The sequence below is a fragment of the Mesoplodon bidens genome (genome assembly GCF_964165515.1).
Source record: "Mesoplodon bidens genome assembly, chromosome: 3".
Classification (NCBI taxonomy): domain Eukaryota; kingdom Metazoa; phylum Chordata; class Mammalia; order Artiodactyla; family Ziphiidae; genus Mesoplodon; species Mesoplodon bidens.
In genome coordinates, this window is record NC_138178.1 from 141,189,238 (window position 1) to 141,208,932 (window position 19,695).

Sequence of the window (19,695 nt, forward strand, 5' to 3'; positions counted from 1 at the left end):
ACACATTCGTTTGAACACCCAAGCATTGCCTCTATGACCACAATCTCTGGTATAACAGGGAAAAAGAGTCTCTGAACAATTTAATTGTTGGGCCTGGAAGGCATGGAATTTCACCTGGCCAACAAAAGAACATGTACCCGGACATCCTGATTCTAAGAATTAATCATTTCTTTGCGTGCCAATTTTCTTTAATTACTCATCAGAGCCTAAAATAGTTGGCCTGTATCCTTCATGATGAACAGCCCTTGTCTTCTGCCCAAAGATGTCTCTCTCACACTCCCCCAGCACACACACTTGTGTGGAGCCCTCTTGGGTCACATCTATGTCCAGTGGGAAAGCTTTTTGTACACATGGGATTATATGTAGTGTTCTAATGTACTGGCTGGGAAATACGTTATGGCTATTAAATTAAAAAAAAAAGTTTTTAAAATTCCAAATATTGACAGTGATTCCTTGAAGAAGAAAAAGGCATGCCCTAGAAATGGCAGAAAGACATTCTAGAAAGAACAGACTGATATTATCAAAGTGCCTATCAAATCTAGTTTAAAAAAATCAGAAGGCAGTCACCACCAGGCCTGTTTTTATGTATATTCTTGCCCAGTGGACAGAGCAGGACACCAGGTCCCAGGTGATCTTAGACAAATCAGGTAAACTCCCTGAGTTCCTACATCTCCTTCAGGAGAAACGGGGACCTAATATGGGTTCCCCTTTCTCACAGTGTTTAAGGATGAAGTGAAATGATGTACATGAAAACATTCTGCAAGGTATCATTACATATGCAAGAGGGTGAAGTCAGTCTATCGGCATGCCACTGAATATGCTTAGAGTGCTAGGCAGGATTTCCAGACAATTTAGATTAAGACACCATTATGGCCACCCTGAAGATTTTTGCCTAATTTTACTCTCTTAACTTCTTCTTGACAATCCATCACCACTGTCCAAAAAGCTGAGCTGCTCGTAGCCTGTGTGGAACACAAAATGCCACATTCTCCTATGCTGTATTCTTAAGCCTGCCCATCACACTTCCCCAAGCATGCAGTTCGAACACCCCACACCTGTGTGCCCCTCAGAAGTCATAAATTCACATTCCCAAAGCAGACAATAGAAGGAAGTTCATGGAAAAGATAAAAAATATGTCTTAGGTGTCAAGCGTCCTTGATGTGTATAAGTAGCTATTTGCCAATCATTAGCCTTAAATAGTAAGAAAAATATTAAGAGTCTCAGTTTAATATTAATTAGAAATAAAGAAAAAACACTCCAAAATCATCACAGAACTGATCGTTAATAATTGACTTACATACAACTCTTAAGAACATGTACATGTATTTTCCAAAATGAGAAAACTAACTCCCCTAATAGCCTACTGAGCTGGTTAGGAAACAGAATTTTGAGGGCTTGAATCTGGGAAGAGGATAAAGCCTCAGCCCCAGGGTTATCACACTCTGAGGCAGCAGTGTGGAAGGAAAGCCCATCAATCTTCTCTTTCATCAGCAAGTCTCTGCTCCTTCCCAACATCAAGCCAGTGACAATGCTCCACTTTTAGGAAACAGAACCATATTCAAATATTCATTTGGGGCAGGGTGAGGGAGAGTTGTGGGTGAAGAGATTCAAAAGGACATGACCGATGCAGAAGTTAAACGGAATACATTCAACTTGACAGCCAGTCTGGGGTTTGACAGTGAACACAAAACATTCACTAACAAAACTTTGCAGTCCTGCTTTGAGGAAATATATATGAGTCCAGTAATTTGTCTTTCCAGGTGACCCTCATTCTTCTGTCCTCTCTCAAGTACACCTGCACAAAGATTCCCTTCCTAAAGCCCTTAATTATTATCAAGAGCTGTAACTGTTCCAGTTGGAAATGCCAGCTATCCAGTTTGCTGGTGCCTCATAAACTTGCCACTCTGCATATCCTAGTTACTGCCACTGTAGTTCTCTGAAAGGTACGTTGTGTATGTATTTAAAAGACAGGCTCTTGTTTTTCATAGCCCAAAGGAAAAAGGCAAACGACATCAATCTGACATATCTTCATTAGGAGTGCCTAGCAATAACAGGCTCCTAAGTGTTTACTGTATTGAATAATGTATTAAACAGTAAAAAAAAAAAAAAAAAAAAAAATATTGGTTTATAAAAGATTTTACATCTATGTCCTACAGGAAAATCTAGATTTCAAAACATGGGCACAGGAATGAAAAAAACTGACATCTACAAATAAATTGGGCACAGACTTTAGCTCCTATTAAAGAGAGTATTTTAACTTAAGTAGCCACAATCACTCTATATTTCATTTTAAATGTCTACAAATTGTCATTTTCAATCGTTCCTAGGCTTCTCACTATTTGATAATATGTAATTTCAGGTAGCTTTCTATTTTTTTTTTTTTTTTGCCATACGCGGGCCTCTCACTGTTGTGGCCTCTCCCGCTGCGGAGCACAGGCTCAGGATGCGCAGGCTCAGCGGCCATGGCTCACCGGCCCAGCCGCTCCGCGGCCTGTGGGATCCTCCCGGACCGGGGCACGAACCCATGTCCCCTGCATCGGCAGGCGGACCCCCAACCACTGCACCACCAGGGAAGCCCTCAGGTAGCTTTCTTAATCTCAAATATAATAAAAGTATCTCTTAAATGCCAAGATTATAAAGGAACCACATATTCTACTCATATTACATAAATAACAAATATTTTTTTAAATGCCCTTGTATTTCAGTTTGGGATAACTAATGATGCACACCATAACCAAAGGCTTATACCACAATGGGACCCAAATTTGCTAAAAATTAAATCTATTAGCCCAATATGAATCTAACACGTATTCCAAGCCTCTGGTTTCCCATATGCAAAATAGTTTTGTCTTTTCTTCAATTTACCCCAAAGAGTATAGGATTAAAACAAAAATATCAGAACCTGGCTCATCCCAAAAAAGGAAGGGAACTGAGGTTTTCTTTTGAGAAAAGGGAAGGAAGACAATTATTTCTAAGTAAGAATATACTGAAGAGCAAAACTATATAATCAACAAACAGACAGTGATTTCCAGGGGTTGGGGTTGAGTGGAGAGGGCTGACTACAAAGGGGACTTCTGGGGGTGATGGAACTGTTCCATGTCTTGATCATGGAGGTGACTGAGTATACCGCTGTGTGCAACTCTCAGAATTCACAGAGCGATACACCTAAAGAGGCTAGATTTTACTCTATGTAAATTACACTGCAATAAGCTTGACTTTTCAAAAATGTTATTATGTCTAAAACAGTGTGCTAGGCACTGAATGAAGTCTAAATTCAAGTATACATTTCTCAAGGGCTCTAGACATAATTATCAAAAAACTTACCAGTAAATGGTTCAAGTTCAGCCTTCAGCATTCTATATAATTACTTTATTATTTATAGATATTATAAAATGATTCAAAACATGAATTAACATTATTACAAGATGTATTTTGAATCATTACCTGTTGGATACACATATATAGAAAACTACATGTAATATTCTTTAAAATGAACATATCAATATCTATTAAATGCTAATTATATTTTTAAGGGTTGAATTGACTACTAAATCTTACCTATTCCATATTATAAATAAACTGAGAAATGTAAATGATGATTAGATTCATTCACATCCCTCAGAACCACTATGAAAGATGTCCTAAATGTGTTTTTAATTGACTTCAGAGACTTATAGGACTTAAATGTTACAGGAGACTGGCGACTTCTGAAATAAGAATGTTTCAGTAATTCAACTGAAAAAAAATGCTTGCACATAAAATGGAATCCTAAGGTTTATGCTTTAACACCTGCTGATAAACAGATCCTAACCTTTCCCCCTCTTCTAGAATGTATGCAAAAACATAGATTTTCTGCAGGAAAAAAAAAGAGCCAAAGAATAAGTGTGCAAGGTTCTTTTCATAGTCAGAGTACATTTACTTTTCACAATACTCACAGCACAAATCTTTCTTTCCACACGTTCACTTTTTAAATAACAAACATCCTTCTCCACACACAAAGAAAAACAGCCACTGTGAGTTTAGAAACTTAGAACAAAAATAAAAATTCCTAATGGAATGCCCATGCAAATACTAGAAATCTAACAAAACAAAATCTTTCCTCAAAAGTGTTGTGTACCACACCAAAGCACAAAGTTGCTTTTTAAAAAGCTAGTAAAATTGAGTCAATCTTATTTTCCTAAATAGAAATTCACCCAAATCCAAAGTTTTGCTTTTCACACACACACAATATATATATATATATATATATATATATATATATACACACACACACACACACACACACACACACACAGATTCCCTTGACTTAATTTTATATCCAGTATTAATTAGGCAGGAACGGGAAAACAACAGGTTAAGAGAACAGCGGCTGGGGTTCCTCTTCAGCAAATAAAACAGCCCAGATAATCTCAATCTTACTCAATCCGCCCAGGAAACAAGTAACTCCGCTTTCTGATATGATTAAGGTTTGCCAGTTAATACATTTAAAAATACTAGTCACCTGCCTGATACATGTACATCTTCCCAGGCCCACAAAACTCAAGCATGAAGTGCCCTGGTCAACTTTCCTACTGTCACCGTTTCATCCACTGTTGGGAAATCCGTAGAAAATACAGAGGAGTTTTGCCTTTGAAAAAACATGTTTATTAGCACAGTCAACCCGGAGCTTACAGGCACAAACTAATTAGTTAACTTGCCAGCGTCTTGAGTGAAAATATTTAGTCAAAACATGAAATTTCTGTTTCCAGTAGTTTTCCAGACTGGTGGATTTGTTGGGGGGTTGGGGGGTGTCTTTTATTGTTCTCAATATTACTGTTTTCCCATCGCTGGATTTCAAACATTAAATCAGACAAATCGCGCCTTGACTTAAGGGGCACTTACCCTACTTGTACACACCCGCCTAGCAACCACTGAAACGCGGCACTTGCTTTTCCCGGACTAGTTCTGTTCCCCGCACCCGGCTGCGGCACCAGCTGCGGAGAGTGAGCGCACCTCGCGCAGCCCAGATCCCAAACGCAGCACCGGATGCCAGTCGCAGCCCTGGACGGTCCCGCTCTGGTCCAGCTCCCGCCGCCTCTTCTCTGCCCTGCAAGTTTCCAGAGGCGTCTGTCGCAGCCTCCGCCCTCCCGGCGGCCTAGCAGCAGGGGCGAGGGAGTGGGTGTCAGAAGGTCCAGTAGCCGGAGACACTGCAAAGATCACAAACGACGTAACGAGGAGCCTCTCCTTCCTTTTAAAGACGCGAGGGGCGGGAGGGGGAGGGGGGAAAGAAGCCCAGAGCCCACGTGACCACCTAGCCAGTGGCCGGGAGATCTCTGGAGGAGGCGGACTACCCGCCTCGCGATCCATACTCACCTGAGCGACGTAGGAAGCCCCAGGGTAGGGGCTGTCACCGTCGAGCGCCTCACAGCCACCCGCAGGAGCAGCAAAACACAGACGGCGCCCCTCCCCCGGTCTTGGATTTGGGAGATCTGGGGCGGGGCCTGAGAATGTGCATTCCTAACCAGGTCCGGGGTGATGCTGAAACTGATGCTGCCGGGCTGGGGGCCATGCTTTGAGGGTCGGCTCCCCAGACCCTGAGCCACGTGAGTCTGAGAGGAACTGGGTGCTTTGGCATCATTAAATACAGAAGTCTGACTAAGCATCTACAGGTGAAACTATTTGCCCAATCCCCAGCGGCAAGCGCAGCCTCGAGCCGCGGGAGAGGCAAAGCCGCGCGGCATGGTCGGGAGGTGGAGGGTGTGGGTTCTCATCTTTCAAGGGCTGGCGGGGAAGGCCTTTCGCCCTAGAGCAAAGATCCCAGGAACCTCCTCAAACTCACCTACTGCAAGGAAGCGCGTGGGTGAAGGACGAGGGAGAGGAGGTGGTTCCGTGCTTCTCTGTGGAGGCGCCCCTCTTCCCTGGCTCCGCCTCCGTCAAACTCTCTCCGCAGGCGAGCGCCCCCTGGTGGCAGCTCCTGTTCCCCAGGTCTGCACGGTCCCTAAGCTCTCCTCACCCACCCCACCCAGCAGTGGCGCCCAGAGTGAGGACTAATAAGACTATTTGATAGTCACTAAGAAGCAACTGGCATCTTGATGGCAAAAACCGAAAAGAACGTAGCAGCTGTCCCACAGGGCATTGTGAGACCCTAGTGCCACATTTGTGCCTAATTAATCATCAAACTACGGTTCTTGATGCGGTTGTGACTCCAGATCTCTGACGCAGGAAGACCAAAGGGGCATATGGAGGGAAACTTTTACAGCGTTAAGTGTTGGGGTTTAACCAAAATAGCCTAGAGGGACGCTAGTGTGCTCTGGGTTTGTAAGAGTGAAGTCCACAGGTAGCGGAGACAGTCTCCAAATGTGGAGAGCCACCTACCTTATAAACAAGGGTTATCAAAAATTTGTACCCCCCCCACCTCCAAGGTTCATTAAAGCTTGGACTCCTGGATTCTTACAAGTTGTAGGGCAGAGTTTCCTGATCCTTGAGGCTGAGAAGTTTGGACAGGAGGGTGTTGAGCTGACAAGATCCACCCTGTGGAAGATGGTAGAAGACAAGATGCTTATCTTTGCCAATCTCTGCTCCCCTGTTCCCTTTCCTGGGTTTTTCTCCAGGTGCCCAATACCCGTATTCTTTTTCCTTCTTTCCACCTTAAGGAGAAAAATTTAAAGGATGGTTTTTAAAAATCAGTTCCATTTGGTACTACTTGTCAACAAGATACCCCTGCAATGGAAATTATTATGAAGGAATTTCAGTCATGAGCCAACAAGCAGACAAAGACGATGTGAGGGTTAAGAAAACTGACATCTATTAAGTATCTGCATCATGCCAGAGAGTGTGCTAAGTGCTTGCACAGCATCTCATTTAATCCTCATTGACCCCACTTCTCAGATGAGGGAACTGAGGTTCACAGAGCTTATATCAGCTACCTGAAGCCATGCATAGTGAGGAAAGAACCCAGTAGCAACAATGCTTTCATAAACAGCTACCACTTATTGGGCATTTAGCCATGCTCCACTTTCTACATATTATCTCATTTTATACACAACAAGCCTCTGAGTCAATTCTGCTATTAATTAACCCCATTTTATGATTGAGAAAATGGCCAGTCAGTGACTGAGAAGAACTTGAACCTAGGCCAGAGCCCAAGACTGTTTCCTTCCATACCGCAGCTGCAATCAGTTGGAAATGAAAATGGCTTGAATGTCAGGTCATTATATCTCCTGCAGACAAGCCCCACTTTAAAGCCTCCTGCCACCTGTGAGAAAAGCTTCTGCTCAACCCTGGAACTAGAGCTCCCTGTTTGCTGTAGTGCTTCCTTCAGAAGTCATTCCACTCACAGGAACAGCATGTTCTCTTTTTAAAGACCCTCAAACACCCACAGAAGCTGTTTGTTACACAAGGAAACCTCATTGCAGGAAATATTAAGCAAAGAGAATGAATGGGAGTGAGTACATTTCCTTCTGACTCACCCTGTGGATGGAGAAAGATAATGGCACCTTAGGGATGGAAACTTTGCCAGGTTGAACGCAGAGTGTGGGGAGGGTGACTATTCCAACACCCTCAAACCAAGACGAAAACTAAGAAGGGATTCCTGAAACAGTTAAGTACCATTAGCTAGGCCTAAAAGCACCTGAAATCTAGTGTTGAGGATGTGCCTCTGTTCAGCAGGGTCCCAGCCTCACTTCCACCTCACTCATGACCTGCCTAAGGAAGCACCCACATGGTATGACATTGAAAGGCTTTCCTCTCCCCCAAATATCCTACAACAAGGACTGAAGTCCTCACCATTCAGTCATCCTTTGGGGTTAAAGCATTGGATTGTTAAAATTCAGTTATGTTATATATGATGGGTAATATTAATTTACTAGCATTTATAATTACACTCATGAGATGAGCTTGCAAGATGAGCTAAATGTCACCTGGGAAATCAAAGGAAGTCAGAGTAAGAAAGGCACATTTTGCTGTAGGAGAAAGGAAAGCATCTCCATTGGGGTGTGCCTTCCTCATCTTTTCATCCCACCCCTTTTCTGTCTTGAGAAGCCAAGAGCCTAAGTAAAGTGAAGACTGTGACAGCCCAGCAGAACGTGTACGCTGCCTCCCCACACAGTGGTCAGCCTGCCTGTCAACACCGCCTGCACTGTGATTGCACCGTGCACGTCTTGTGTCTCTAGTACCCCCATGGTAGCATGGTGCCCATAGCACCCACCTAATACAACTCAGGCATTCAACAAATACCTGCTGAAGGCTTCAACTTGGAAAGATCAGAGGGAAAGGGGAAGGATTTTCTGTAGCAAAGAAACTAGCAAGAGGCTAAATAAATAAAATCCTGTTGAAGACAAGAAAGCAAAAGCTGATGTGCAAAAGTATATAAGTGAAGGAGTCTTACAAATGACTAGAAGAGTGTCATGGTATAGGATGGCTTGGGACTATCACTCTTCCTCTTCTCAGGCTGAGGCCAAGTGGGAGGATTTAGGTCCTGGGATGCTCCTACCTGCTCCAAAGTATAACAAGATCAGGATCCTTCTTCATATTATGTGGGTATAAATTGCTGTTTTAAGAGGATCTGAGAGATAAAACCCTAAAGTTATGGAATTAATAAAAGAGAAGGGAAAGATTGATTGCACCTGCAATAGCACATTTATTTGATGTTGATGAATTGGGAAGGTGGTATTACTAATGCAATGTATTAGAGGTTATCTCAGCTACTCATGAATCAGGGTTCGTAAAATAGAATTTGATATTTGAATTTGGGTAGAGCTCTTCAGGATCATGTCTTTTGTAGAAATAAAAATGAACCTAATATTTATGCAATCTTTCTGGCCCCAGTACCACAATAGGTAGGCCTGCACAGATTGGTTCATTTTATTCATTTAATCCTCATAACAACCCTGTGGCCATCTCTGCTTTATAGATTGGGAAAATGAGGCACAGAGAATGTGCATGTGGCAGAGTGAAAGTTCCAACCCAGTGTCATCTGTCTACCTGCTAATCCTTTGCTTTCTCTGCTGTTATCCTGTGATGTTTTTCTTATTTGTTATGTAAACTGAGGCATATTTGTCCTGTAGAGCCTGGTTATTGCTGAATGAATTTTTGCCAAGTTCTTGTCTAGGTCTGACCACCTGTGTGCATATTTACATAACTTTATTCTTTACTGACATGTGTTTGACTGGAGCCTCTAGTAAGGTGACCAAGGACATGAGCAGCAAGGTAGACCTAACCTGATACTTGGGCACCCAGACCACAGGACAAGGTTATTCTGACCCTCAGTTGAAATGAACCACCTGGGCAGCCAGCAAGTGCAGCCAACTCCTTATAAGTCATCCTTATTTTTTTCAGTCTTGGTCTTTGACATTTGCAAACATACAGGTAAAATAACTTTTTTTCCTTCTACTGATCCTTGAAAGTACTTAAATTCCGCACAGATCTCTCACATACCTTGAGTTTCTAATTTTCTATCCACTGAAACTGAACGGTGTGAAGAATATACGTTCCTGTCCTCAGCCCCAACTCTGATTTAAGAAATTCTCTCTTGAGCTACAGAAGCAACTAGCCCCTAGAGGTTACTGATGTGAATTTGAATACCCTGTTGAGAAAGAAAATGTTAAAGAACTGTTAGAAATGGTGGGAAATTGTAATATGCAATTTCACAAATGACTCAAATGCAATTCCAAAAATGCAGCTTCCTTACCTATTCTGGCACAGAATAATATAATATTAATAACAGGTCAGACAGTGTAATATTCCCAGAAATAAGGTCAAAAAGGAGATAGGGTATAGACAAACATGGCTTAAGGGACCACAGATTCTAATAAGACTGTCTGATTCCAAAGAGTTTAGAATTCAAAAAAACTAATTTTTTTTTACTTGTAAATGTATTTGACATTCTCAAGTTCTTTGTTCATATCGTGGAAAGTTACTAGAAATGTCTCACATTGTCCTTTAGACCCACATCAACTAACACTCCAGTGACGCACATTGCATTAGTGGCTTTTTTATTAACATCTTTATTGGAATATAATTGCTTTACAATGGTGTGTTAGTTTCTGCTGTATAAAAAAGTGCATTAGTAGCTTTTATAAAAAATATAGACCCTGGGCTTCCCTGGTGGCGCAGTGGTTGAGAGTCCGCCTGCCGATGCAGGGGACATGGGTTCGTGTCCTGGTCTGGGAAGATCCCGCGTGCCGTGGAGCGGCTGGGCCCGTGAGCCATGGCCACTGAGCCTGCGCGTCCGGAGCCTGTGCTCCGCAACGGGAGAGGCCACAACAGTGAGAGGCCCGCGTACCGCAAAAAAAAAATAATATATATATATATATATATATATATATATATATATATATGTATATAGACCCTGTCTTTTGTGTACAGAGAGAAGGTGCTTCTTTCACATATGTTACTGCTTGAACTGATGAGCCTAACTGGAGAAATAAATGGTCTTCTGCAGTATTCAATCCCCTCCTTTGCTGGGAATTACAGCCAGGAAATAAACTTCTCCAGATAGTTCATAAAGCCTCCGAGGTATCGCCAGTGTTGTCTAACGTACTAGTACTCCTGCATTTTCCCTTCTTTGTACGGATCTACATTTTTTTTCCTATCCGTCCAGGCAGTTTTGCTCACTAATCTCTCCTTCATGGTTCTGCCCATGTCCAGGCCACAGGCTCCCTCAGCTTGCTCCCACCCACCCACCACAGCTTACTAAGAACTGCCACCCTAGGTGAACATTGACTTTTACAGTTAACAGATCACTTACGTGGCCATGTAATGCTTCATTTTCACACCAACTCTGTGACAATGATTTTATCCCCATTTTGCAGATAAAGAAACTTAAGTGAATTCTCCAGGCTTACAATTACAGGAACCCAGGTCATCTGACACGTCATGTAGATCCATACATGCCTCCCCTCGACAGATTCATTTCCTGCATTCCAAGCACTGGGGTCTCGGAATGTCCTTCATAATGTTACTGCTGGTATCCCTAGGCTTATGTCAGCCTGACCCCATACCTTCCCTCTACCCTTCCCACCCTATGTCAGTCTAAAATACCATTCAAGGGAGAACATTATCGACAGCTTCTTTAGTGTTTTTTCACCTTAAAATTATTCTGACACTCGACATTACATTTATTCTTTCATAAAACACTCTTTTTCTGAGAATGCTTCTTGATGTTATGCATTTACATCTTTGTGAAAATGCCCCATTAACGCTAAAAAACAATAATGCTTTAAGTGCCTACCTGAAACACAACAGCATGTGAAGATGTCTACTCACAGATGAGGAGGAGGAGGATGGAGGAGATGGAGGACTTCCATTCATTCAACAATTGCTTGTAAACCCTCTATCTGCACTAATTCATTTAAACCTCAAAACAATCTCACAAGGTAGATACAATTTAAGTTTCCATTTAACAAATGAGAAGACTAAGGCTCAGAAAGTTTAAGTAACTTGCCCAATATCGCATAGCTAGTAAAGTATGGGCAGAGGGGTCAAACCAGATCTGTTTCAGTCTAATGCCCATTCTCTCTGAACTGTTGATCTCCCTGAGGCTTTACACTTTAGTTAAAAAGAGAAGACAAATGCCTAAGAAATGACCTACAAGACCTGTTAAAAATGATAAGGGACAAATAAATGGTGGAGACCGGGAGTTTTGCGGGCATTCAGAGGACAAGAAGTCACTGTCCTGTGTGTCTGAGTTCCTCTTAGAGAGAGATTTACATTAACCCCCCGACCCCACCCCAGAGCTCACTACCTGAGCTGGCTGAATTTCAGACACAGAGAGAGCACTGATCTCCCCTGGGGGCTCCTCCGAATTCTACAGGTGCCCAGGCCCAGCTTTGCACTGTTCCCTCAGAATCCCTCACTATTCCACTCTGGCCTCTGGAATCTGCATTCAGAGCACAGGGCTTCCACAGATAGGACAGTAAGCACAAAGGCACCAGTGCAGGCAGACCACAAGAGCCCACAGCAGGATGGAGCCCAGGCTTGGGGGTCAGTGGGTCCTGGGTTGGGTTTTCAGCCCGACCACTTACCAGTTGTTTGCCTTTGAACACTTTTCTGGCCTCTTTGATCTTCCTCTGTAAAATGGGAAGAATATAAGAATCTACTTCAGAGGTTTGTTGTAAGGATGAAAAGAAAGGATGAATTGTAACATGCCTGACACCTGGTAAATTCTCAATAAATGATAACTTTAAGAAACACAGGGACTTCCCTGGTGGTCCAGTGGGTAAGACTCCGAGCTCCCAATGCAGAGGGCCTGGGTTCGATTCCTGGTCGGGGAACTAGATCCCACATGCATGCAGCAACTAAGAGTTCGCATGCCGCATCTAAGAAGCCTGTGTGCCACAACTACAAGATCCCGCATGCCGCAACAAAGATCCCGCGTGCCACAACTGAGACCCAACTAAGACCTAAATAAATAAATAACTTTTTTTTTAATTTAAGAAAAGAAAAATAAAACAATACAGCAGTCCTTGGAACAAAGGGCTTCACAGATATAAGGAAGACTTGGCCTAGGAAAGGGCAAGGAGCCAGTTTTCTGATATGAGATGTTTGGGATCGGAGGGTGGAGGGGTAGTAGAGAAATTATATGCCCTGCCTGGAGTTAGTCCTAGAACTCTGAATACATCTCTTCAGGCAAACCCAGTTGTAAAGTAAGTCAGAAAAAGACCTACTGACAGGTGACCAAATTGTAAGACTAATTTAGAGCAGTGTTTCCCCACATTCCTGGATCATAAGAGTTACCTGGGTCACTTGTTTAAAATACAGATCCCCAGCAGAGGTCTGAGATATCAGCTAGGAAGACCCTGAGCCAATCACATAAATATATCCTGCCACTTCTTTCTGGACTGTAAAGTTTATGTTGAAAAAGCAGCTAATAGTCTTATGGGTTTCCCTTGTATGTGATTGGTTGTTTTTCTCTTGCTTCTTTTAAGATTCTCTCTTTATCTTTAACTTTTGCCATTTTAATTATAATATGTCTTGGTGTGGATCTCTTTGGGGGATCCACACCATTTTGTTTGGGACTCCTGCTTGGGACTGTCTGTGCTTCCTAGACCTGAATATCTGTTTCCTTCCCCAGGTTACGGAAGTTTTCAGGCATTATTTCTTCAAATAAAATTTCTGTCCCTTTCTCTTTCTCTTCTTCTGGGACCCCTATAATGTGAATTTAGTATGCTTGATGTTGTTCCAGAGGTCCTTTAAATTCTCGTCATTTAATTTTTTTTCTTTTTGCTGTTCTGATTGAGTGATTTCTACTATTCTGTCTTCCATTTTGCCTGTCTGTTCTTCTGAATTATCTAATCTGCTGTTGATTCCCTCCAGTGTTTTTTTGTTTTTGTTTTTGTTTTTTTTTTGCGGTACGCGGGCCTCTCACTGTTGTGGCCTCTCCCGTTGCGGAGCACAAGCTCCGGACGTGCAGGCTCAGCGGCCATGGCTCACAGGCCCAGCCGCTCCGCGGCACGTGGGATCCTCCCGGACCGGGGCACGAACCCGTGTCCCCCGCATCGGCAGGCGGACTCCCAACCACTGCACCACCAGGGAAGCCCTCCAGTGTATTTTTAATTTCAGTTATTGTATTCTTCAGCTCTGATTGGCTCTTTCCTAGATATTTTCTATGTCTTTGTCGAAGTTTTTACTGGGTTTCTCCATTCTTCTCCCAAGTTTGGTGAACATCTTTATGACTATTTCTTCTAACTCTTAACAGGTAAGCTACTTATCTCCACTTCATTAGGGCTTCCTACCCCCCCCCACCCTGCCCCTGGCTGGGGTTTTATTTTGTACTTCCATTTGGAACATATTCCTCTATCTCTTCCTTTTGTTTGACTTTTTTGTTTCTATGAGTTAAGTGTTGTTTTCCTTTCTGGTGAACTCCTATTTGCTTCCCTTATGCAGAGACGTTTCTGTATTTCTGTGTGGATTGCTAGCAAGCTTACATATTCTTCTTCGTGTATTACAGTGTGTTGAGTCAAGTTCTAGGTGCTAAAAGCAGGTCCTTATTCATTAATCATTTTCTGTACGTAAGGGTAGGTATGCCAATTTCAAACTCCAGGTTGATGCCTCTCCCGCTGACTTTCCCCTCTGGTAGCCGTAAGTATGATTTCTCAATCTGTGACTGTGTTTCTGTTATGGAAGTTGGTTCTTTTGTATTAACTTGAAGGAGTGGCCTTGTGTAAGAGCGTCCCCTGTATAGACTGCTTGTATCTGGTGGCTTTAGCAGACCAGCTGGAGCTAGAGTGGATGCAACCCAGGGAATTCCCTGGGGAGCACTGCACTGAGGCCAGCTTAGGGAGACATCTGGAGCTGGAGTGAGTGCAGACCTGGGGCTGTCCTGGGGTGCACTGCACCCAAGGCTGCCTTAGTAGGACATCTGGAGCTGGAACAGGCATGAGGGGGTCCTGGGGGAACTTAAACAGTAGCACTTGCCAGCGCCTCTGACCCCAGAGAGGGCTCCAGCAGTTCCCTGCCTGTTTAGCAGAAGCTCTAGGGTTAGTAAATGAATTTCCTTCCAGTATCATCTAGGTACCCTTTAAACTGCTGTTTTTTTGCTGTGTCACAGGGTTGGCAAGCTTGCACTTGGGCCCCTCAGCAATATCCCTCCTTACTGCAGTTTTCCATGTGAGGGGGGTGTTCCCATGGAGAATGTGTCTCCATCTTTTCTACAGGTTACTGTGAGGTTCTCCTATGTGCAAATGTTTAACCAGCCCTCAGGTCTTCTTCAGGAGGAATTACTGTGTATGTAGGTGTAGATTTTGCATGTCCCTGGGAGGAGATGAGCTCAGCTCCGCAAAAAAAAAAAAAGAATATACAATGGAGGAAAGACAGTCTCCTCAATAAGTGGTGCTGGGAAAAATGGACAGCTACATGTAGAAGAATGAAATTAGAACATTCTCTAACACCGTATACAAAAATAAACTCAAAGTGGATTAAAGACCTAAATATAAGACTGGAAACCATAAAACTCCTAGAGGAAAACATAGGCAGAACACTCTTTGACATAAATCACAGCAATCTTTTTTTGGATCTATCTCCTAAAGGAATGGAAATAAAAACAAAAATAAACAAATGGGACCTAATTAAACTTTAAAACTTTTGCATAGCAAAGGAAACCATAAACAAAATGAAAAGACAATCTACAAACTGGGAGAAAGTATTTGCAAACAATGCTACCAACAAGGAATTAATTTCCAAAATATACAAACAGCTCATACAGCTTAATATCAAACAAATAAACACTCCAAACAAAAAATGGGCAGAATACCTAAACAGACATTTCTCCAAAGAAGAAATACAGATTGCAATAGGCACATGAAAAGATGCTCATCATTGCTAATTATTACAGAAATGCAAATCAAAACTGCAATGAGGTATTACCTCGCATCAGTCAGAATGGCCATGATTTAAAAGTTGAAAAATAATAAATGCTGGAGAGGGTGTGGAGAAAAAAGGAACTCTCTTCCACTGCTGGTGAGAATGTAAGCTTGTACAGCCACTATGGAAAACAGTATAGAGCTTCTTTAAAAAACGAAAAGTAGAGTTATCATATGATCCTGAAACCCCATTTGTAGGCATGTATCTGGACAAAACTCTAATTTGAAAAGATACATGCACCCTAATGTTTATTACAGCACTATTTACAATAGCTAAGACTGGAAGCAACCTAAATATCCATTGACAGAGGAATGGATAAAGAAGATGTGGTACATATATACAATGGAATATTACTCAGCCATAAAAAGAATGAAATAATGCCATTTGCAGCAACATGGTTGGACCTAGAGATTACCATACTAGGTGAAGTAAGTCAGCAAAAAGACAAATATCATATGATATCACTTATATGTGGAATCTAAAAAAATGATACAAATGAACTTATTTACAGAACAGAAATAGACTCACAGAATTCCAAAACAAACTTATGGTTACCAAAGGTGATAGTGGGTGGGGGGAGATAAGTTAGGAGTTTGGTATTAACATATACACACTATATATAAAATAGATAAACAACAAGGTCCTACTATATAGCACAGGGAACTATATTCAATATCTTATAATAACCTATAATGGAAAAGAATCTGAAAAAGAATATATATGTATATGTATAACTGAATCTGCTGTACACCTAAAACTAATCTAACATTGTAAATTAATTAGACTTCAATTCTTAAAAATGGTTAAGAAAAGAAAACACTGGCCTTAAATGACACATTAAACCAGATGAACTTAATAGATATACACAGAACATTCCACCCAAAAGCAGCAGAATACACAATCTTTTAAAATGCGCATGGATAGATCACATATTAGGTCACAAAACAAATTTCAATAATTTTAAGAAGATTGAAATCATATCCAGCATCTTTTATGACCATAACAGTATGAAATTATAAATCAATTATAAGAAGAAAACTGGAAAAAACACAAACATGTGGAGACTAAACAACATGCTATTAAACAATCAGTGGGCCACTGAAGAAATCAAAGAGGAAATGAAAAAATACCTGGAGACAAATGAAAGTGGAAACACAACTTTCCAAAAATCTATGGGACACAGCAAAAAAAAAACAGTTCTGAGAAGGAAGTTCACAGTGATAGAGGCCTACCTCAATAAACAGGAAAAATCTCAAATAAACAATCTAAATTCACATTTAAAGAAATTAGAAAAAGAAAAAACAAAGTCCAAAGTTGGTAGAAGGAAGGAAATCATAAAGAGCAGGGTAGGAATAAATGAAATAGAGACTAAAATAAAACAATAGAAGATCAGTGAAACTAAGAGTTGGTTCTTTGAAAATTGAAAAATACACAAAATTGACAAACCTTTAGCCAGACTCATCAAGAAAAAGAGAGGGCCCAAATAAATAAAATTGGAAATGAAAGAGGAAAAATTATAACCAATACCACAGAAATACAAATGATCATAAGTGAATATTATGAACAATTATATGCCAACAAATTAGAAAACCTATAAGAAATGGCTAAATGCATCAGAACATATAATCTTCCAAGACTGAATGATGAAGAAATAGAAAATCTGAATAGACCAATTACTAGTAATGAAATGGAATCAGTAATTTTTAAAATTCCCCCAAAAGTCTGGGTCCAGATGGCTTCACAGGTGAATTCTACCAAGCATTTAAAGAAGAGTTAATATCTATTTTTCTCAAATTAGTCCAAAAAATTGAAGAAGAAAGAACACTTCCAAACACATTTTACAAGGCTGACATTACCCTGATACCAAAACCAGACAAAGACACCATACACAAAAATGAAAATTACAGGCCAATATCACTGATGAACATAGATGAAAAAATAATCAACAAAAGATTAACAGGGCTTCCCTGGTGGCACAGTGGTTGAGAGTCCACCTGCCGATGCAGGGGACACGGGTTCGTGCCCTGGTCCAGGAAGATCCCACGTGCTGCGGAGCGGCTGAGCCCGTGAGCCATGGCTGCTGAGCCTGTGCGTCCGGAGCCTGTGCTCTGCAACGGGAGAGGCCACAACAGTGAGAGGTCTGCGTACCGCAAAAAAAAAAAAAAAAAGATTAACAAACTGAATTCAATAATACATTAAAAGAATCATACACATGATCAAGTGGGATTCATTCCAGGGATGTAAGGATGGTTTAAAATCCATAATCAATCAACATGATACATCACATTAACAAAATGAAGGGTAAAAATCTTATGATTACCTCAATAGATGTAGAAAAAGCACGGGACAAAATTCAACATCCACTTATGATAAAAATTCTCAACAAAGTGGGTATAGAGGGAACATACCTCAACATAATAAAGGCCATGTATGACAAACCCACAGCTAACATTATGCTCAATGGTGAAAAATTGAAATCATTTCCTCTAAAATCAGGAACAAGACAAGGATGCCTATTCTCACCACTTTTATTCAACATAGTATTGGAAGTCCTAGCCACAGCACTTAGGCAAGAAAAGCAAATAAAATTTATCCAAATTGGAAAAGACGAAGTAAAACTGTTACTATTTATATTTGTAGATGATATGATACTGCAATATATAGAGAAAACCCCAAAGATTCCACCAAAAAAGAAACAATTCAAACTAATAAATGAATTCAGTAAAATTGCAAGATACAAAATTAATACACAGGAATCTCTTGCATTTCTATACACTAATAACAAACTATCAGAAAGAGAAGTAAAGAAAACAATCCCATTTACAACTGCATCAAAAATAATAAAATACCTAAGAATAAAATTAACCAAGAAGGTGAAAGCCCTGTACTCTGAAAACTATAAGATATTGAGGAAAGAAATTGAAGACAACACAAATAAATGGAAAGATATACTGTGCTCATGGATTAGAAGAATCAATACCATTTAAATGTCCATACTACCCAAAGCAATCTATTGATTCAGTGCAACCCCTATCAAAGTATCCATGGCATTTTTTAAAAAACTAGAACAAATAATCCTAAAATTTGTATGGAACCACAGAAGACCCTGATTGCCAAAGCAATATTGAGAAAGAAGAATAAAGTGGATATATCACCCTCCCAGACTTGAAACTATACTACAAAGCTATAGTAATCAAGACTGTATGGTACTGGAACAGAATTGAGAGCCCAGAAATAAACCAATACTCATATGGTCAATTAATCTATGACAAAAAAGGCAAGAAAATACAATGGGGAAAATACAATCTCTTCAATAAATGGTGTCAGGAAAACCAGACAGCTACATGCAAAAGAATGAAACTGGACCACTTTCTTATACCAAAATACAAAAGTAAACTAAAAATGGATTGAAGACCTGAAACCATAAAACTCCTAGAAGAAAAAGTAGGCAGTAACCTCTTTGACATCCATCTTAGCAATATTTTCTTTGGATATGTCTTCTCAGGCAAGGGCAACAAAAGTAAAAATATGGGACTGCATCAAACTAAAAAGATTTTGCACAGTGAAGGAAACTTCCAACAAAACAACAAGGCAGCCTATTGAATGGGAGAAGATATTTGCAAATGATATATCCAATAAGGGGTCAATGTCCAAAATATATAAAGATCTCTTACAACTCAATATCAAAAAAACAAACAACTCATTGAAAAAATGGGCAGAGCCCCTGAATAGACATTTTTTCCAAAGAAGACATACAGATGGCCAACAGCCACATGAAAAGGTGCTCAACATCACTAATCATCAGGGAAATATAAATTAAAACCACAATAAGAGGGACTTCCCTGGCAGTCCAGTGGTTAAGACTCTGCACTTCCACCACAGGGGCATGGGTTCAATCCCTGGTCAGGGAACTAAGATCCCACAGGCCATGGGGCACAGCCTAAGAAAAAAAAAAAACACATAATGAAAAACCACCTCACACCTGTCAAAATGACTATTATCAATAAGACAAAAAGCAACAAGTGTTGACAAGGATGTAGAGAAAAGGGAACCCTCATGTACTGCTGGTGGGAAGGCAAACTGGTGCAGCCACTATGAAAAACAGTATAGAGGTTCCTCAAAAAACGAAAAATAGAAGTACCAAATGATTCAGCAATTCCACTTTTGAGTATTTATCCAAAGAAAATGAAAACATTGATTCGAAAAGTTACATGTACCCCTATGTTCATTGCAGCACTATTTACAATAGCAAAGATATGGAAGCAACTGAAATGTCCATTGATAGATGAGTGGATAAAGAAGATGTGGATAAACAATAGATTAGCCATAAAAAAAGAATGAAATCTTGCCATGTAC

The 19,695-nt window shown here is 40.8% G+C and overlaps 1 protein-coding gene across 1 annotated transcript in view; it reads right to left on the reverse strand.

Annotated features, from left to right (window-relative positions):
- The window catches only part of ESR2 (estrogen receptor 2), a gene marked incomplete at its 3' end in the record, with an annotated part of 59,863 nt that extends 54,953 nt beyond the window's left edge, over window positions 1-4,910 (reverse strand). Inside the window, 1 exon segment of the mRNA XM_081229156.1 lies at window positions 4,882-4,910.
- Between the last annotated feature and the right edge of the window lie 14,785 nt (window positions 4,911-19,695).